This window comes from Ascaphus truei, chromosome 3 (assembly GCF_040206685.1).
Source record: "Ascaphus truei isolate aAscTru1 chromosome 3, aAscTru1.hap1, whole genome shotgun sequence".
Lineage (NCBI taxonomy): Eukaryota > Metazoa > Chordata > Amphibia > Anura > Ascaphidae > Ascaphus > Ascaphus truei.
Genome location: NC_134485.1, coordinates 198,040,299 through 198,062,212, shown reverse-complemented (window position 1 = coordinate 198,062,212; position 21,914 = coordinate 198,040,299).

Below are 21,914 nucleotides of genomic sequence, written 5' to 3'. Positions count from 1 at the left end.
AGGGTCTGTGCAGTGTCTGTGTCTGTGCAGGGTCAGTGTCAGTGTCTGTGCAGGGTCAGTTTCTGTGCAAGGTCAGGGTCAGTGTCTGTGAAGGGTCAGTGTCTGTGCAGGGTCAGTGTCGGGGTCAGTGTCAGTGTCAATGTCTGTGCAGGGTCTGTGCAGGGTCAGTGTCTGTGCAGGGTCAGTGTCAGTGTCTGGTCAGGGTCAGTATCTGTGCAGGGTCAGTGTCTGTGCAGGGTCAGTGTCTGTGCAGGGTCACTGTCAGGGTCAGTGTCTGGTCAGGGTCAGTGTCTGTGCAGTTTCAGTGTCTGTGCAAGGTCAGGGTCAGTGTTTGTGCAGGGTCAGAATCTGTGCAGGGTCAGTGTCTGTGTCTGTGCAGGGTCAGTGTCTGTGCAGGGTCAGTGTCTGTGCAGGGTCAGTGTCTGTGCAGGGTCAGTATCTGTGCAAGGAAAGAGTCAGTGTCTGCACAGGGTCAGAATCTGCGCAGGGTCAGGGTCAGTGTCTGTGCAGTGTCTGTGTCTGTGCAGTGCCTGTGTCTGTGCAGGGTCAGTGTCAGTGTCTGTGCAGGGTCAGTTTCTGTGCAGGGTCAGTGTCTGTGAAAGGTTAGTGTCTGTGTCTGTGCAGGGTCAGTGTCGGGGTCAGTGTCAGTGTCTGTGCAAGGTCAGTGTCTGTGCAAGGTCAGTGTCTGTGCAAGGTCAGTGTCTGTGCAAGGTCAGTGTCAATGTCTATGCAGGGTCTGTGCAGGGTCAGTGTCTGTGCAGGGTCAGGGTCAGGGTCAGGGTCAGTATCTGTGCAGGGTCAGTGTCTGTGCAGGGTCAGTGTCTGTGCAGGGTCAGTGTCTGGTCAGGGTCAGTGTCTGGTCAGGGTCAGGGTCTGGTCAGGGTCAGGGTCTGTGCAGTGTCTGTGCAGGGTCGGGGTCAGTGTCTGTGCAGGGTCAGTGTCTGTGCAGGGTCAGTGTCGTGGTCAGTGTCTGTGCAGGGTCAGGGTCAGTGTCTGTGCATGGTCAGTGTCAGTGTCTGTGCAGGGTCAGTGTCGTCAGGGTCAGTGTCTGCAATGACAGAATCAGTGTCTGTGCAGGGTCAGAATCTGCAGGGTCAGGGTCAGTCACTGTGCAGTGTCTGTGTCTGGGCAGTGTCTGTGCAGTGTCTGTGTCTGTGCAGGGTCAGTGTCAGTGTCTGTGCAGGGTCAGTTTCTGTGCAGGGTCAGTGTCGGGATCAGTGTCAATGTCTGTGCAAGGTCAGTGTCTGTGCAAGGTCAGTGTCAATGTCTGTGCAGGGTCTGTGCAGGGTCAGTGTCTGTGCAGGGTCAGTGTCAGTGTCTGGTCAGGGTCAGTATCTGTGCAGGGTCAGTGTCTGTGCAGGGTCAGTGTCAGTGTCTGGTCAGGGTCAGTGTCTGGTCAGGGTCAGTGTCTGGTCAGGGTCAGGGTCTGTGCAATGTCTGTGCAGGGTCGGGGTCAGTGTCTGTGCAGGGTCAGTGTCTGTGTCTGTGCAGGGTGAGTGTCTGTGCAGTGTCTGTGCAGTGTCTGTGCAGGGTTAGGGTCTGTGCAGGGTCAGTGTCTGTGCAGGGTCAGTGTCAGTGTCTGTGCAGGGTCAGTGTCTGTGTCTGTGCCGGGTCCGTGTCTGTGCAGATCAGTGGCTGTGTTAGTTGCACAGTTCAGTGGCTGTGTGTCTGGGCAGGTCAGAGAGAGAATGGAGGGTAGAGAGAATGAAGGAGGGTGGGGAGAGAATGGACGAGGGAGGGGGAGAGAATGTGGGAGGGAGAGAATAGAGGGGGGGATTGAGGGAGAAAATTGGGGGGAGAGAATGGGGGGAGGGAGGGGAGTGAATGGGGGGATGGGGAGAGAATGGGGGGAGGGAAGGGAGAGATTGGGTGGGAAGGGGTAGGAAAAGGAAAGAATGGGGGGTGGGAAAGGAGAGGGAGAACGGGGAGGGAAGGGAGAAAGAAAATGGGGGACGGAAGGGATAGAGAATTGGGGGAGGAAGGGAGAGAAACTGGGGGGGAGGGAAGGGAGAGAGACTGGTGGATGTGAGAGAACATGTGGGGGGAGGGTGAGAGAAAATGGGGGAGTGATAGAGGGAATGGGGGAGAAGGTAGAGATAATGGGAAGAGGAAGAATTAATAATACAGCATCAATGGTGACACTATTAGATAAATATCATTATAATATTCATTTTTTAGTAATGTCATTTGTTGTATTAATAAAAAATTTTTATGTGTCCCGGTTTTTCATTTTCAAAATCTGGTCACCCTACATATGTGGGTAATAGTAATTGTGCCCTTTACTGTACTATTTGTGTTGGGGGTTGTTGGGTGTAGAGGAGGTGGGTATTAGTGTTGTTGTGTGTTTGAATGTTTATTGTGGGTAGCGAGGATGGGTGAGGTTGGTATTTGACCCTTGGTGGGTGTTTATACCTACCGGGTGGGTACCTGGAGGGGTTAACCCCTTCATTACCTTAGCGGTATTAACCGCTAAGGTAATGAAGGGGTTAATTTCACCTACAACCCCCCTGAAAGCCCTAAACATCCACCATGGGCCAAATACCTCCTTCACCCACCCCCGCCACCCACAATAAACATGGCACTGGTAGTTAGCGGCTAATCACTAAGGCAATGAAGGGGTTAACTGTGACGTGAGGAGGTAACCAGGCTCTCTAATAAAGGTTAAGCCAGTTTGGTTACCTCTGATCCATGTATTGGGGTTCCAGAGTGTCAGCTCTTAAGCCTAACTGTTGTATCTGCATAATATGTAATTGTGCGACAATAAAGAATTTTTATGTTTTTGCCTTTGCAAGGATTGCTAGGGTATGAGGTTCAAGGGGGGTTTTGCGGAGGAATAGTTGTCAGAATGTGCCTAGCTAGTCGGGGTCCAGAGTTGCTGATTCCCCTAAAAATCAGGTCTGATTCCTGGATACATGTAGGCACATTGTCCCTTCAATATCTCCCCTTGAAAACGCTTGTGTGACACCGCTAAGGTTTCCTGCTTCAGCATACATGAAGCCCAGAAAGGTAAATGGGTCAAAGGGTCCCTGTAACTATGAGGGGTCCCTAGGTTAAGGGGGATACCTAGTTAATGCACAAGTAACCCAGAACCTATATTGGGGTTCATGGGTACTCCAACCATAGATAAGGTTGTGAGGGGATTCTTAGAGTCCAATCCAAGCCTATGAGATAATGTGTGTGTGTGTGGGGAATATAGGTTAGTAGAAAATAAAGTTCAGCTTTCTATTCTAGTCCCCATACCCAGAGACTTAGGACATGTAACTATAAAATATACTGTTGTGCACGGTAATGAGCTGGGACTTTCAGAACCAATGTTCTGACAGGCTACCAAGGCTAACAAGTTTGGTGCCAGTAAGTCTGTAGGACATCGGAGTTGAAAGCCACCAGAGGATGCCTGAGGTGTGAAGACCATTTGGGCAGGAGGGAAGGGCTCAAGTACCCACGTCCTGGGATGAATGGAAGTCGTCCGGACTACCATTTACCCCACCAGACTTGGAGGAGCCTGACCCAGCGGTGGCATCTGAATAGCAAGGGACTAGGTGGCAATCTTGCGCATGTCCCTTGGCAGATTCAGAATGCCCAGTTGCCCAGCTTCACAGGACCGGCTTCGCTCTGATTGGCAGGTAAGAAAGTTCCCACGCTGTGTGTTACACCGGTGCTGCCCGCAGACCAGACCCGTCCCCTGTGCTGAGGTGGGACGTAGGGATACACGCACCCGCAGCAAAGGGAGCGTGTCCGGAGTGTGGTGTTATTGTTGCCAGGCCAGGTATAGTAGTGAAGACAATACTTGCCGGTACCGGTAGTAGAGAAGGAGTAGTTATTGCCGAAGGAGTAGTTATTGCCACCAAGATAGTGTTCATTCCTCTGGACCTGGGCAACTCCACGATGAAATCCATAGAAATGTGGGACATGGGGCGGTCGGGAACTGGAAGGGGTAACAGAAAACCCTGAGGCTTTTGACGGAGAGTCTTGCTTTGAGCGCATGTGGGGCATGCGCGGGTAAATTCCAGAATATCTTGAGACATCCTCGGCCACCAGAAATTCCGACGAATGAGATCAGTAGTCTTCTTAAAACCTGGATGACCTGCAGATTTAGAGGAGTGACCCCAAGACAGGACTTCTGGAACAAATTTGGATGGTACAAAGAGTTTGTTGTCGGGAACGACCAAGTCCTTGGGAATGCGTCTCTGGGAGTGCAAAATCTTGTCAAGATTCTTGAAAGTAGACGTGGCGAGAATCCTCTCATGTGGAAGGATAGTCTCCAACGATTCCTCTGGCCTCTCCTCAGAAGAATGTATTCGGGAGAGAGCGTCTGCCTTTACGTTCTTGGTCTCGGGGATATAGGACAGGTGAAAATTGAATCGAGAAAAAAAAAGAGCCCGTCGAGCATTCTCTATGTAAAGAAGGTTCTTGTGGTCCGTGAGAATAGTAAACGGCTCTTTCGACCCCTCCAGCAGGTGTCTCCACTCTTGAAGAGCCATCTTCACGGCCAGAAGTTCCCTGTTACCCACGTCATAGTTCCTCTCGGCAGACGAGAATTTTTTGGAAAAATATGCACAGGGGTGTAACTTATCTTGGGACGTGAGTCTCTGAGACAGAACGGCACCAGCGCCGCAATCAGAAGCGTCGACCTCCAGTACAAAGGGAAGTTCAATGTCGGGATGACGGAGAATAGGTGCGGATATAAAGGCTTCCTTGAGTGTCTCGAAGGCGGAGATGGCCTCGGATGACCAAGCAGAAGGATCAGCTCCTTTTTTGGTGAGCGCAGTAAGGGGTGCCACAATGGTGGAAAAACTCCGTATAAACTTACGATAATAATTAGCGAATCCTAAAAAACGTTGTATGGTCTTGAGAGAATTGGGTCTTGGCCATTCAGTGACCGCTTGAAGTTTACCGGAGTCCATCATAAACCCCTCATCTGAAATGATATACCCCAAGAACGGAGTAGAGGTCGTATGAAAGGTGCACTTCTCCAGTTTAGCGTATAAATGGTGTTCACGGAGACGGGAAAGGACGTAGGAGGTGTGGCGTATATGGTCATGGAGATCTTTGGAAAAAATCAGGATATCATCGAAGTATACAATAACAAAAATATTGAGTACCTTACGAAAGACGTCGTTGATGAAATCCTGGAAGACAGCGGGAGCATTACATAAGCCGAAAGGCATTACCAGATATTCGTAGTGTGCACTACGCGTGTTGAAGGCCGTCTTCCATTCATCCCCCTTCCTGATGCGCACCAAGTTATAGGCACCACGTAGATCCAACTTGGAAAAAATCTTGGCCCCCTGTAATTTATCGAACAGTTCGGTAATAAGGGGAAGGGGGTAACAATTTTTAATAGTGATGTGGTTTAAACCCCTGTAGTTGATGCAAGGCGTCAACGACCCATCCTTTTTCTTGACGAAGAAAAACCCAGCCCCTGCTGGGGAATTGGAGTGACGAATAAAGCCTTTCTTGAGATTCTCCTGGATATATTCATCCATAGCGTGAGATTCTGGTAACGACAAGGGGTAGGTCTTGGTCTTGGGTAGGGAGTAGCCAGGAACTAGATCGATTGGACAATCGTAAGTCCTGTGTGGCGGCAAGAGGTCTGACTGTACCTTATTGAAAACGTCCCGGAATTGATGGTAAACGGAAGGTAGAATAACTTCGGGAACAGAGGTATTGGCCAGCAGTTGATGAGTCTCGCCTGACCTCGGCCTCCAGGAAATGGGAGCGGAGGAAGTCCAGTCAATGAGAGGATTGTTAAGCTGTAGCCAAGGAAGACCAAGGGTGATGGGTATCCCAGGAGTGTGAATGGCATCGAGAACTAAGGTCTCCTTGTGTAGATGTGAAGACAGAAGCAAGGGAGCCGTCTCTAAGGAGATGTGGGCCGGGGTAAGAGGACGTCCATCGATACCGACGAGTGCGATGGGAACCTTCTTTCTCACTAGTGGTATGCGGTTAACCCTGGCGAATTCTAGATCCACGAAGTTTCCTCCAGCTCCTGAGTCAATGAAAGCGGCGGTAGAAGTCTTGAACTTATCGCCTGAAAGGAAGACTGGAAATGTAAGTTTCTTAGGGAGTTCACCTTTAAGAAGGGGACGTGGAGACATTACACCCAGAGAGAGCCCCTCTGTACTCACTGGGTGTTCCCGTTTCCCGGACACAATGGACACTCCCGAACCCGATGTTCCATGGATCCGCAGTAGAAACAGAATCCCCCGGCATGGCGGAACTGCCGTATCGGTGTGCGGATGCGTTGTACCCCCAATTGCATTGGCTCTGGCAACTCCAGTGCAGGACGAAGAGGTGTGGTAGCACTTGAGGGAGCAGGAGTGTTGCTGGGAGTACTGGAGAACGGAACAGGAAAGTTAGGGAAGCGAGTGCACTGATGCTCTGAGCGGCGTACCTGGATGCGTTGATCCACTCGGATGGCCAAATCAATCAGGACCTCCAGTTGATCCGGCCTGGATTGGTGAGAGAGTTCGTCCTTGATGGGATCTGCCAGGCCTTGCCAGAATACGGAGACGAGAGCCTCTTGTCCCCAGTTAGTCTCGGCTGCTAGAGTCCGGAATTCCACAGCATACTGCGACACCGTTCGCCGTCCCTACGTGATCTGGAGGAGAGAAACAGATGCCATCTCCCGATGAGCGGGGGAATCGAATACCCGTTGAAACTCGGCTTTAAATGCTGGGTAATCTTGGGTAAGGTCAGAACGTCGCTCCCAAACCGGGGAAGCCCAAGCCAGGGCGCTGCCAGTGAGGAGGATATAAATGTAGGCTACTTTATGCGATCAGTATTGTACAGATGGGGGGCCATTTCAAACTGCACCTCACATTGGTTTAGGAAACCCCTACAATCTTGCGGTTCACCTGCATAAGGCTTGGGAGGAGGAATCCTTACATCTGAGCTGCTAACTGCGCTTGCGGAGTGGGGACTTACATCTGGCGGGGTCGCGGACGGTACCCTGTCTGAGAGTACTACGACCTGGCGTGTAAGTGCCACAATTTGATCCGCCATGGCCTGGTTTTGCTGAAGCAGATTAGAGAGAAACTGCTGTAGTTCGGTCTGGTCTGCGTCTTGTGGGCTCGACATAATGTTACGCCGGTGCTGCCCGCAGACCAGACCCGTCCCCTGTGCTGAGGTGGGACGTAGGGATACACGCACCCGCAGCAAAGGGAGCGTGTCCGGAGTGTGGTGTTATTGTTGCCAGGCCAGGTATAGTAGTGAAGACAATACTTGCCGGTACCGGTAGTAGAGAAGGAGTAGTTATTGCCGTTGCCAAGATCAGGGATGCCAGAAGTCACGAAGTCCAAGTAGAGCCAAAGTCGAGAGCCAGAGGGGGTAGTCGTCCAATCCGCGGCAATACCTGAGGAGTCACTGAGAGAATAGTCAAATGCTTCCATACAGAACTATGTCGAGCGACGAGTGATGGGAAGCACAGGCATAATAAAGCTGGGCAGGCCAATGGGAAAAGGGGGCAGGCCTGGAGGACTGCAAGGAGTCCTCCCTGATAGGAGAGAGGTGTTACAGCCCAGCTGATTGTAATCATTGATTTGCCTTGAACTGTGTGATGCTTGGGGGCGACGCCTCACTGCAGCAGCAGTGGTTAAAAGTGCTCTGTTAGGGGTGTGCTCTGTAAGCTGGGAATGCATGCACATAACGTCTGAGGCTGACGTGCGTGTAGGTGTGCGTGCAGGAGGGCATGGGCGCGCCCGGCTCCGAGCAGAGGAATCGCCGAGGGGAGTGATCCTGCGACGGTGGCGGGGGCGAGGAGCCGTGGAGACCGGTAAGGCAGGATTGTTTATTGTGTCCAGGGACTCCTTGCGGAGAGGGAGTGCTTTGTGTGAGAAGCGAGGAGAACGCCGATTCCTGACACTGTTATTGGCTGTAGTATTTTGTGAATGAACTCCAAAATACTATAAGAAACCTCTCAGCCAATCAGTCAAGAGATTCTTAAGCGCCAAATCAGCGGTAGGGGTTTTGAATGTGCTAAAAGATGCACTTGCGCAAATAGCAAGGCACCGGCGTCAGAAAATCAACCCAGATTATTTTCTAAATCCAGCTTTTTGCGACCAAGTTCGGAGAATTGAACGTAGCGGTCGTGGCTGGGATTTCAAGCCGATTTTAGTTCCAGGACGTTTGGAGCTAAGTCCTGGTCAAGCAAAATCAAGTCCTCTGGAGAGAAGGGAGCGGTGGCGTCTGAAATTTCATGCCAATTTGAGTTTTAGGACATTTTGGGCTAAGTCCCGGTCAAAGAAAAACTTTGTTAAGAGAGCCATATAGCTAGGAAAGGCTAATTTTTTACCCCAGTTCCCAAGTAAATGTGTCTCTTGTTATGTAGTTTATGTATCATAGTGTGTATTCCTTTTCATGTGAATAAATCACAATTTATTTCACTTTACCTGTTTTGCTCAATGTATGATCCTGGTAAAAAAGGTGTAAATGCCTGGCCTCCCATGACATTAACTACCAGTGCCATGTTTATTATGGGTAGTGGGGATGGGTGAAGGTGGTATTTGGCCCTTGGTGGGTGTGAAGGCCTTGCGGGGGGTTGCGGGTGGAGTTAACCCCTTCATTGTCTTAGCGCTTAGCCACTAAGATAATGAAGTTTCCTGTAAATGCATTTTTATTGCATGGGATCTATGCCGGGGTTCTCCAGTGCTGATATTAATGGGTATCAGCTCCGGAGACTCCCGGCATCAATCCGAGTAGGAAAAAAGCATTTTTTTCCCCGAAGTCCTCTCTCGCTGCCCTCTTAGCAGCTTCTCCCCAGCCTCACGCCAACTTTGGATTTTTGGGAGAAAATCGCCATTCTAGAGACAAGATTAGCCTCAATGAGCTAATCGAGGCTACTAGAATTGGACGAGTTTCAAAACCTAGCAATAAGTGACTTATCGCCGCTCACCCAGCGATGTGTTTTGGACGGCAGCAAAAAATGATGATTCATGCCTTTATCGCCCACTTATCGAGGCTTACTGAATAGCTCTTTGAAAAAGCCCATGCTTGGGTGAAACGCGTAAGAGGCGCAGGGGATTGCCCCCCTCCTCTTGGTTTTTTAACCATGTCCTAATAAAGAATTTTTAGCCCAGTCCAGCCATCTGCAATCTTTTCCTGCACAGTGGTGCCTGCTGCTTCGCCCTCCCTCCTCCGGTAAGGGTGATTTTTCTTACTGAATAGCAGTAGGTATTTTGGCCGGAAAGGCTTCTGTGGGTTATCGAGGCTACTAGAATAGGCCCCTAAATGTTATAGCAGACGGACAACATTGGACGTGCGTTTTTTAGTAGTGGGTGCCACACTTCCCCTTAGAGTGTGAATGCTCTCTTATTTTGAACAGAATGTGAGTTTGATACCACTTGGTTTTTTTTAGATGATTTTTAAAATAAATGGTGTTACACTATGGGCGTTCTCTGCGCTTTCCTCTCTCTTTTTCTTTGCATCACTTAATGTTATAGTACCTTTTGGGTAATTTTTTTCCCCTGGATTATATAATGCAGGATTGGGTAACTGCAAACCTTTGGTTCAAAAAGATATGATTTTAAGGCGCTCAATACAAAAATTGTCCTCATTGCATTGGAATGTTAGCTACAGTAGTCCCAAATTAGTAAGTATTTACTTAAGTCTCCTAAAATAATGACGATCTTTAAACTACTACATATTCATTAGAGAGATAAAAGAAAACCTTTTAAGCTTTCCAGTCCTGTGTTGATTTTCTATAAGGATTAGTTTGTTTCACGTTACAGTATGGATTCATAGGTGGTTATTCATCAAACTGATAGTGCCGATTAATACACTATTGCATGGACATTTCCATTAAATAACCCCCAAAAATGTTTATGGTCAAGTTCACACAATTCTGGATTTATCCCCCAACCCAATACATTTTCACATTCACTACAGTGTTCCAGTTAATATTAATCGAAATTAGAAAGATGATTTAAAAAGAGTACTTTTATGTGGTAAATGACAATGCTGTGTTTTCAGCCAATCAAAATACTGTATGATAAAATCATTTATTTTGGGTGTAGGTTCTACATGAGCTGTTTATCAGACTGTAACTTTACTGGGTGTCAAAAATTAAACAACAAATATTCAGTAATAAAACACCCAAAATGTACTACCTCCTGTTACTTTTGTGTCATTACAACAGTGTATAATGTACCATGAGATAGTAATATTCCCCCAATTGTGGACCTGGTCCTTCCTTTGCTTTCTATACCCAGCTACTGTACTGTATGTGATCCTTCTGGAAGTAAAAACAAACAAACAAATACTGTAGCAGAAAAGCATAACCAGGGATCTTCAGTTGGACTGTAACTCCCTCCTGTGGTGAACTAAAGAAATCTGTTTATTGGAAGATTAATAACAGTTCTCAAAGATATCAAACCCTAATGTGCCAGATTTTTAAAATGTACAAACCATTGACATGAAGCGGCAGTGAGAGTATGCAATGTGGATATAAGTAGAGCCCTCCTAACAAATAGTATAAATAAGTTGCAGGTCTGCAGCTGGTTTCTGAGAAGAGAAAAATGATTAAACCTGTGGTTACTGGACTGATCTGTGAATAATGCCCAATCTCTTTGACATTGGCCAATTTGTATTCATCAAAACTTACATTATACTTATTCTATGATTATTTAACTGTTAATGTTAATGTTAATTATCCATCTGCAATCCAAGCAAAACAAATATATAAAACTAGTTGTACCCGGCATAACATACGACGATCTTGGATCTTAAAGGTTATAAATTAAACATTACTCTTTGTTTTCACCCCTCCCTGTAATGCCTTGCAGTCTCTTGTCCCCTCTTCCTTACCTTAGGCTGCGAACCCGCTGCGGCCGGCGGGGCGCACGGCCGCGAACCACCAGACCCTTGCCCGAATGGTCCCTGCCCCCGCTGCCTCCTTCCGGCAGGGCTGACTACGTACTGTGATGCGTCAGCCGGCCGATGCTGCAAGATCCTAGTGATTTTCGGCGCTGACGCGTTACGTGGTACGCGAGTCAGCCAACGGGGAGGGAAGGAGCTAGATGGGAGGCGCCTTGGGCGGGGAGCAGGGAAGGAGCTGCGGGTTAAACTGTGTGAGTATGTATGTGAGTATGTATGTGTGTATGTATGTGTGTGTGTGTGTATGTGTATATGTGTGTGTGTATGTGTGTGGGGGGGTGGACGGCACCACGATCAGATCCCGCCCCCCTCCCTCCCACTCCCGCCCCCCTCCCGCTCTGGCTCCCTACAGACCGCATATCGCGGTCTGTGTCTGTCAGCGCCCCGCCTGTCTGCAGTGCGGGCGCGCTGACTGAGGGAGCGGGGCCTTAGCCTAAATCTCTCCTTCATCATGCCCTGCTCCTCTATGCAGTCCCTGACTTACTGTGTCTGCTCATTTCTGTGCACACTACTCTCCCTCCTTTCCTACTAAGTCATCTGTCTCATCCTCTTCTTGCTGTCTGTTTCCTGCTACTTCTGACCTTGCTGTCTCTTCTCCCCTCTGTTTTCACTCGATCTTGCCCCATGAGCACACTGCTCTCCATTCCATTCACAGAGGGGAGGGATGCGCAGCACCACTGTCTATCCCTGGGCGAGTTACAGACCGCTCAGCCTATCACAGAAGGATATGCAGAAATCCTTAGAGTTTTATATGTATATGTAACGAGTTTCCCCCCCCCCAATCGCAGATATAGTGTGGGGTGCAGGGAACATATAGTGTTACCATAGGTGTGGTGCATTACCTGTTGGCTCGCTGGAGGGCTGAGCTTCCGCCACGGGGAACCTGGGGCAATTATACTAGGGGTTTTCACTTACAACGATGCAGCGCCTCCACCTGCGATGGCTCCCACCAGAGGGGGAGTGGTTCCTCGCAGGACAACACAATAATCACATAGACAACATGTATATTAACTAGGGACTTTACTAACATGCAATATAATACATCACATTCATAATGACCTGTGTCCCTCTCACGAGGAGACACTAACCGCGACGTCTCGCAGGACGCTTCCCCAACACCAGGTGATCCCACCCAGTGTCCAAAGAACCCCACCCAATGTCCCGCACTCTTGCAGAGAGAGTCAATGGGTGACTGCGCAGTCACAATTACACTAAGGGCCCGTTGGTGCACTTATGAATGTAGGTACCTGCCGAGCACTCCGGTGCTCGGGTCAGCAACACTTCACAAAGGATCAGTCGGGCGATGACTCCTTCTGATCCTCCAACCGAACTCCTGGCACGCGGACCGCCAGGGCGGTCCCACTCTGGAATAGTCTCTGTGGACCCCAACGTGGGTCCGAACCGCTTCACAGGAACAGCAGCAGCTGCTGTGTCCCTATCTAATCTAAGTGGCACGCGCTATACTATAGGCCGTCCCTATAGCACAGCAACCTGTAGTGGCTTTGGGGAAACTCCTAGGGGCCTACAGGGGTTAATGACCTGTCCCACTCCCCTAACTCTCCAAGTCCCCTCCGCCTCACTAATACCTAACGAGTCCCAGAGCCCACAGCAGCAAGCTGTAGCTCACTGGATGCTGGCAGCCAACGTGCTGCGCAACAAGGTGCCTGCCTGTCAGACCTCACAGCACTGACAGCCGTGACTCTGACAAGGCAGCACTCTAACACTAAGGGCAGCGTCCCTATCTTGGGCCTCCCTCAGCAATTACCCACTACCCTAGTGGGGGGTTGGGGCCTACCTGGGGTGTGGGTACCTATAGGGCCGCAGGAGCTGCACTCGCTCCCCTCACTCTTCCTTCCCTCACAGCTCCCCTGCTCCAACTGACTATCCTGAGTGACAGGGTCCCTCTCTGTAGGGCAGTACCTGGCAACACTCTCTCTCTTGGGGTAACTAGCTACCTCAGACCCTGGGGGTGCTGGCCTAGTACAGGGAGTCCCTGACTCCTGTACCCTACCTCCTTCCCTGGGCTGCTCCGGTCTCTGACTGTCTAACGTGGCCTCAGCGCGTGAAATGTATCCACTTGCCTGCTGAGACTTCCTAAGCCCTATTGGCTCCCTGGTGTCACATGGGGCATACAGAGGCTCATGGGAGTCGTTGTCCCTGCCCAGAGCCTTCCCTGGTAGGCTAGGGCTTCGCGGGCTTTTCCTATGCTCATCTGCGCCTGCGCGATCTATCTCGGGCTGCCCTAACCTCCCCTGGGCTTTCTCTGCTCTCGCACGACTTCTCCCTACCCCTGCACTACCTTCCGCGCATGCGCGAGGTATCTGGGGGCCTTCCGTGATATCTGGTCCCTGCGCATGCTCAACACGCCTAGAAATGGCGGCGTCCTGCTTCCCGAGCCGCCGGGACCTTAGAGACGCGACCGCGGCCCTAGCGACAGCCCGATCGCGTCCCGGCAACCGGCCCGCTCGCGGAGGCAGGGCACTACTCCCTGCTCCGGCCCCCACCCTTGGAAGCAGCCGTCGGGTCCGTCGCTGGCTCCGGCGGCACCCGCGATCAGGCTGCACCAAGAGAGGGGGGTCTCAAGGAGCTGCTGGAGACCAGGCCTACACTCTCCCCCTGGTGAAACTCCAACGTCCTCGCTTGGATAGCAGATCATGCACAAACATTATATAATAAAAATGCAGTACATAGAATATACAACACATCACATGAGCTGGGTATGGCTTGGCATCCCACACAACACCCACCATACTACCCGAAGCCAGATGAGTATCAGCTGCTTGCCGAGACCTTTGGTGGGGTGCCCCTAACTTATCATGTGGGGGTACCTCACTTTTGCGTCCGTGAGCCTCCCCTAGGAAAATCTCTTGGAGAGCACACCTGAGGGCAACAGTCACTGGTTCGGTACTACTTCCTCCCCCTGGTGGAAGGAATAGCACAATGTCTCTTAAGCAGGCCTTTACCCGGTCATCCGCGGCATGGATGCGGTAGACCAGGAGGCCAGGACCTTTCCCGCGGTCCACTACGTGGTGAATGGAGCGTTCCTTTTTGGGCTCCAAGGAGCAAATTTTCACTAAATCCTTCGCTACACAGTCCTTGTCCCTACGGACTTGCGAGGCTTCCACTGGGAAGCGAGAAATGAACAACGTCTCTGTTCTCAAAGTCTCTGTTTCACCTGACAGGGGGTAAAGGGTAGATACCTTACCACTGTGGTGCTTCACGGTGGCCAACAGGTCCTCCGGGACGCTATCAGTTCCCACCTCGGCTGTATCGGGACCTGTCCACAACACTTCTGGGACAGTCCACTCATTGGCTCGAAACTTGGGAGCGTTGCTTCCCGAGCCGCCGGGACCTTAGAGACGCGACCACGTACTCCCCACTTACCTGCAGCTCTGCCAGGGCCTCCCGCGTCTCACACGGATCCCTCCTCTTGGACGCCGATCCCCGTCTCCTCTGCGCGCGTGCGTGCACACGTCAGTCCTTCTCTTCTGCTCTCGGGTCTGGGCGTGTGCCCGGTCACGCGCCCGCAGGCACAGCCACACGGAGGCGCGGCCACATGGAGGCGCGGCCACACGGAGGCGCACCAGCCTCTTAAAGGCACATTACCCATTTCCAATGCTGCAATCAAATGCAGTCTTACTACTGGGCTCGATAGCTGCTCCTCCAAGAGCCCTTCTGGACCTATCCCTGTTACAGCCTGGCCCATCCACACACCCCCACCTGGCTACGCTGCCATTGGATCCTCTCACCTATATATACTTGGCAGGTTCACTGACTCATCGGCTGAGTATAGAACCAGTTGTTCTCATCACTCTGCCTCCCTAGTCTTGTCCTGTCTTGTCTTGTTTTGCAGTCTTCCTCGTGTATCGAACCGGTTTCCTCTACGACTATCCGCACCTCTGGCATCCTGAACTTGGCATACGGCTATACTACTCTCCGCACCTCTGGTACCCCGAACTCGGCAAACGGTAAAATGATTACATCTCTCTCTCTAACCCTGGACGTGGCTAACAGCACCCTCCACCATCCGTACCTGCCCCGACTCAGACTCCCAGACCATTCTACTCTCAAGATGTGCCCTCGTGGCAGTGGGTGGCGTTATATCCTATCCCACCTCAGCACAGCGGTCCCGCCTCGTTTGTGGTGAGCTCGACCTGACAATGGTTCAGTTATAGGTACTGAGGAATAAAAAAAGAATTGAGGTGACTTGTTCTGTTCAAATGCTTAGTTTATGATTAATAATAAGTCGATCAACTTTAACTGCCAGTTTCCTTACTAATGATCTATAAATGTAATAAATTACTATTTTTCTAGACTTTGTGGAGTTAATTGCTGATATCCAGCCAGTTATATCTATATAAATTGTCAACAATACATTATAACTTACCTAGATATAATAATTCTGCATCAGGTTTAGCACACAAAAGTCATGTTTATTTGTCTGAAGTTATTACTTACATATAGCAGATATAGAGTTTGGTAGTTCACATGTCATATGCTTTTCAAAGATGGTAATTTGTCATCTGTTATTCCTTCTTCCTCTATTAATGGAACCCCTTTTTCCTCTCTCCCTAGCCAAATCTGCCAGTCTTTTATACACAGAATATTCCCTAGTCAGCATCCTATACTCCGTATTATGACTGAATATGGTATCACATGTATCTTTGTAGAGGGATCCATAACTTTGTCTGTATCTTTGTAGAGGGATCCATAACTTTGTCTATCTGGCATGATACAGTAGCGTTTTACAGATATGGTAATCTATTATTGTATATCCTTGAAAGCTGTGAGCAACTCTTTCCTCAAATAGCCCAAGACAGCTGTCCGTCATATCCCTCATATCAAAATCTCTATCTTTGAAGAAAGCCACACCTCTTCACTTCAAATAACCTCTATGCAACATTATCTACTGAGGCTAGCCACATACAGTACTTTATCATCAGGAATAATCTATGTAGCATCTGTTTGTATTTAATCTTTGTGTGATTAATAAAATGTAATAATCAGAAAAGGAATATCTAACAGCCCCTCTGAATTTATATAAAAATGATCAATGAAGTCCATGCAACAATTATGCACCATTCATATCACATACAAAAAAAAAAAAAAAAGTATGCCAAACGTTCATTCTAAATGTAGCCCTTGTAGGTTTGGCTATTTTTCTATCCTCCTCCTGGCTGTAATACCTGCATAAGGGCAGGTTTGCCAGGAGTAATTATGGTTTTTCCCCACTTCAGGCAGTACACTGAGGCAGTCAAGGTAGGTCACCAGGCTCTGTGTCCAATCAGAAGACACAGGGGCGGTGCCTGTTGGAGCTACTTAGGGTATTGCCACTTTCTATTTAGTCATCTGAGAGTCTGTCCCTGGAGTGGAAGAGACAAGGGTGACAGACCGAGCTGCCAGGACTGGCAGGCTTGAGGCCTCCCTCCGGGGAGGGAGAGTGGGCACCCCATACCTCCTACCATGCGTAGGGGGAAGGGGAAGAGCTAGACCCACTCTTGGTGCCCTAGACCGGGCATCCTGAAGGAAGACAGCCTGCTGTGTAACTGTATGCTGAGAAAGAGAAGAGACAATAAAGATCTTACACTTTTATCTAACTCCTGCCTGAGAGTGAAGTGTAGCATGAGGAGGGGAAGAGAACTCTCTTGTGGGTACTTCACCCCATACAGCTGGGGGCTGCAGGAGATGGAGGCACTGCACCAGTAGAGAAGACAGAGGCACAACCCCAGAAGCCTGTCCTGTTCTACCCCATGTCATCGCGGGAGACTCACGCCCCATGTTGCCAGCAGTACGCACCACACAGAGACATGTAGCCTGAGCCTTAGACTCCCTAGGAGACCCTATCTGAGATTGGGTGGGGGTAGGAGGGTTACATAAAGTAAAGAATGCGTGCTTGGAGAAATAGGAATTTACACAAGACTTCATATCTATCATTTATTTTAATGTTACAGTATTTCTCCTTGAATCATTTCTACCTTCATCTGTGTATACAGATGAAACTGCCAGTTCTGAGCCCCTTGCTGTGAGGGTCCCATACGGCATCCTCTCCATAGCCCCAAAATGGCCCATCGGATTAACACAGCGGGGGTCCCTCCGTTTTTGTAACGCCTGTATGCCCGCAGACCTGGCCAGTCCCCAGTACTGAGGTGGGTAGGATTAAAACATGCACCCACAGCAGTGAGGGCGTGCCCGGAGTGTGGTAGTGCGTTGCCGGGCCTGTAGAAAGATGGTTAAAGTATACTTGCAACGCCTTGGGATATAGAGTTCGGATAGTGATGTCTGTGTGCCAGAGTCTAGGGCAATAGAAAGCAGGATAGTGATGTCCGTAAGCCACAGTCCAGGGATAACAGAAGTCAGCAAGGTCGTGTCCGTAAGCAGGGTTCAAGGGCAGGAGAGAGCAGGGTAATCCAGTACAAAGCAGAGGTCAAGCCAGCGAGAGCCATGGGTAAGCAGGAGTAGGAGCAAACGCTGAAAGTCACAGGAGAGCCAAGCATAGGACTGCACACACAGGTTACAAGAAGCTATGCAGAGCAATGAGCTAGAGGACAGACAGTGGTTATAAAGGAGGGAACACCAATGGGAGAGAGAGGAGGAGCAGAGGGTGAAGTGAGAGGCAGCAGGGATAGGTGAGAAGGAGAGAGGGAGGAGACAGGTGTACCAGAGAGGGAGATAGCTTGTACAGCATGGGAGGAGGATCCAGAGGTCTGGGAAGGCTTAGAAGAGGAGCGTGTGCGTGCGCCCTCTGTAAGGTTAGAGTGCGCGCGCACATGCTGTGTCAAGAGGCGCATGGAGCACCGCGCCGCAGGGGCACCGCGCCACGGGGGCACCCGCCGAGAGCAGGGAGAGAACCGGAGGTGAGTTTGCAGGAGGTAAGGGGACTGGAGCAGGAGCAGAGGGAGGCCGTGAGCGGGGAGTACTGCAGAGGGGATCAGGAGTTTGAGAAGACACGCGCACCCTGCGCGGGGAACGTGCGCAGATGCTGGGAGAGCATCAGGGGATGCCGCAGAGGGACGGATGCAGGAGGAAGAAGGGAGAACAGAACGGGGAAGCAAGGAAGGGATATCAGAGGCAGGGGGAAGCGCAGCGCCAGGGATACATGGAGGGGAAGGAATCCCCTGAACCGTCACAGTATCCCCCCCTTGAGGATCGATCTCCGGGCGATCCAGCCATGGTTTCTGGGAAAATGTCTGATGGAATTGCCGGAGAAGTTTGGGGGCATGAATGTGACGTGACGGAACCCATGAACGCTCTTCTGGACCGTACCCCTTCCAATGGACGAGAAATTGAAGGTTATTTCTGGCCAACGGGAGTCGATTAAGGAGTGAATTTTGTACTCTTGCTGTCCTAGAGTGGTCACCGGGTTGGGTTTTCGGGAAGGTTCCGGGAAGTTAGAGCTCTGGATGAAAGGTTTGAGTAAGGATATATGGAATACAGAAGGAATCCTCATGGTGGGAGGCAGTGCTAGCCGGTAGGTGACCGGATTGATCCTTTCTACTATTTTGAAAGGGCCTAAAAATCTCGGGGACAACTTTGGAGACGGAGTCTTGAGCCTAATATTCTTTGAGGACAACCACACTCTGTCTCCGGGTTTGAACGAAGGACCTGGTTGGCGACGTCGATCTGCCTTAGTTTTTTGTCTTGAGACGGCAGTTTGTAGAGTCTTAATGATCCTCCTCCAAGAATTCTGAAGGGGGCTAACATGAGAGCCCGCTGCGGGAACGCCAGGGGGAGGAGAGGGGAAGACTGCTAGGGTGAAAACCGAAATTAATGAAAAAAGGAGACTCTTGTGTAGATTAATTCTTAAGAGAGTTGACAGCAAATTCGGCCCACGGTAACAGGTCCACCCAGTTGTCTTGAGACTCGGAGATGAAACATCTGAGATACTGCTCTAAGGTCTGATTCATCCTTTCAGTCTGACCATTGGTCTGAGGGTGATATCCATAAGAAAAAAGAAGGGAAATCCCAAGTCTCTGGGAAAACGCTCGCCAGAACTTAGAGATGAATTGAGAACCTCTGTCAGAAACAATCGAAATGGGAATGCTGTGTAATCTGAAAATTTCCTTGGAAAAAATATCGGCCAAAGTAGCAGAATTAGGAAGACCCTTGAGGGGAATAAAGTGTGAGTGTTTATAAAATCTGTCTACCACAACAAGGATGGTATTCATTCCCTTAGAATTGGGAAGTTCGACAATGAAGTGCATAGAGATGTGTTTCCAAGGTTGCTCCGGGATAGGAAGAGGCATGAGAAGACCCGAAGGTTTGTGATGGGCAGATTTACTCTGGGCACATACCGTACAAGCACTAGTGAAATCAAAAATGTCCTTGTTCATCTTAGGCCACCAAAATTTCCGTTTAATAAGATCCGCTGTCCTCTTGAAGCCTAATCTGTATTCAATCAGACATGGAGGTTTAAACTTTATTTCTTTTGAAGTATATCTGAGTCAACACCAAGCACAGAGGGGACCAATTACTTAGTCTCCCCTCTATAAGAAGTGTGTCAGCTCTCAATCGACATTAATACCTGAAGGGTGCAAGCTATCCATATAGAAGATCCATGACATTTCCTTTTTATTAAGAAGGTTGAGCCTGTCCCCTCCCCTTGAGGGGGCAGGAACATGCTCAACCCCCGAAAAAGAGAAACCTTTGATACCGCCCATTGGGCACTTGGTAAAATGTCTAGGTACTGGGTGCAACATGTAAGTAGTGTTTATTGGTGCTTCACCATAGATAGCTCATAAATTATATATACCATATTCGATCCAAGTTCAAGGACATGTAGAATAATCCATCCATAACATCCCAGGGTGAAAAACCAGAGGCCTGGTGGTGCCCACGCGGGTACCCCAAAATAGGTCTCCTATAATGGTATATACCACCCTGGGGGAAATATATCAGTCAGTCCAGCACTGGGAGGTAATAGTATGATGGGCATAAGTCCTTTACCTTCCTTGGTGGTGTCCTTGAAGGGTGGTTCCGATCCAGCGTGCAATCCTCTCAGGGTACATACAAGCAGCAAGGGTGTAGAGGAGCACAGCAACGTTTCTTGGCAGCATACCAGCTAGTGGACCGCCAAAATCAGGGTAACTCCAGACAGGGAATAGTATTAAAAGTATACTTTAATGGTCAGTATATAAACAGCAATGGTACCACTGGGTGCAACATGTCTTTCTTTTGGATGGCCCTGACATGTTCTTTAATCCTATTTTTTAGTGGTCTAATTGTCCGTCAAATGTAGACACCCACATCTAAGCATATACACCACATGACAGGTGTTACAATTAATAAATGTCTGAATTGTTTTGTGTGATTTTGGTTTAACACATTTTACCTTTTTAAAAGGGGAGCTGACACACTTAATTATAAATATCTTTCTTAATACTTGATAGTCATTATGAATATACAGTAGACCATTTAGAATATAATGGATATGGTCTTATGACTATAGGAATGTATTATGATTAGAGACTATTTAGAATATAATAGACTAGCTGATATACCCGGCGTTGCCCGGAATGTAATTTTGGGGGGGCGGGCGACAGAGTTGGGCTTCCCCCCCCCTTGACAGCTAGGTGGGTGACTCAGTTGACTGAGTGTGTGGGTGGATGGGTGACTGAGTGGGTGGGTGGGTCGGTGACTGAGTGGGTGGGTCGGTGACTAAGTGGGTGGGTGGGTCGGTGACTGAGTGGGTGGGTGACTTTGGGTCGGTTTGACTTTGGGTCGCTGGGTGGGTGGGTGACTTTGGGTTGCTGGGTGGGTGACTTTGGGTCGCTGGGTAGGTGACTTTGGGTCGCTGGGTGGGTGGGTGACTTTGGGTCGGTGGGTGGGTGACTTTGGGTCGGTGGGTGGGTGGGTGACTTTGGGTCGCTGCGTGGGTGGGTGACTGAATGGGTGGGTGACTGAGTGGGTGGGTGAGTGGGTGGGTGAGTGACTGGGGGAAAGTGGGTGACTGGGGGAAAGTGGGTGACTGGGGGAAAGTGGGTGACTGGGGGAAAGTGGGTGACTTGGGGAAAGTGGGTGACTGGGGGAAAGTGGGTGAGTGAGTGAAAGTGGGTGAGTGAGTGACTGGGAGGGTGTGTGCGTGGATGTATGGGTGTGTGGGTGACTGAGTGGGTGACTTTGACTGGGTGACCGTGGGTGGGTGGGAGACGGTGCGTAACTGGGTGACAGTGCGTGGGTGGGAGACGGTGGGTGACTTACCTTGACCGGGTGGTGTTTCCTGGCGGCAGACGGTTCCCCTCCTGGCACGGATATCCCCGTGGCATCAGGCTGGGGCAGGAGGTGGGTTCGGAAGCTGGTGGGGGGGCAAGAGTGGCAGGCTGGGGCAGGAGACCCGCGTCACGTGAGGGTGAGTGCAGGAGGCCCGGCTCGCGCTTCCCCTCCGTCCGGGAGCCATTGCACGTGATGGTGAGTGCAGGAGGCCGGGGGAGTGCAGGAGGCCGGGGGAGTGCAGGAGGCCCGGCCCGCGCTTCCCCTCCGTCCGGGAGCGCATGTGATAGTGCGGCTGGGTTTGTTGCGGAGTGTGCGGGTTTGGGGGAGGTGGGGGAGAGAGTGAGGGGCACCGGGAGAGGGGAGAGGGGGGGGAGGGGGGTGTGGAAGGTGAGCTGCGGTCCGACTGACGGGGGAGAGTGAGGCCAAGCAAGTAAGTGTGTGTGTGTGTGTCCTTTGGCCCGTCACTCCGCCTCAGGCCAATGAGAGGTGTGCGGGGGCGGGCGGGCCAAGGGACCAATGAGATTTCCCCTAGGGACACAGGACATCCAGACAGGCATACAGTGCTTTCATGGTTAGGACAGATACCCGGGCGCTATCTCAATAAGGCGTATATATATTGAAATAAAAAATATAAAATATAATACAGCCTGGAATGAATGTTTCTCAAGTTGTCCTCCTGTGACTCAGAACCCCAGCAGGATCAATCCAGGATCCTTATTGACAATGTGATGCAGAAAGAAGAAGGGGGAGCACAGTTAGTGGTATGTCCGATATATTGATAATCAATTCTGTGGAGGACACCTCTATTGCGGGTGCCAGTCTACGTAGTAGAC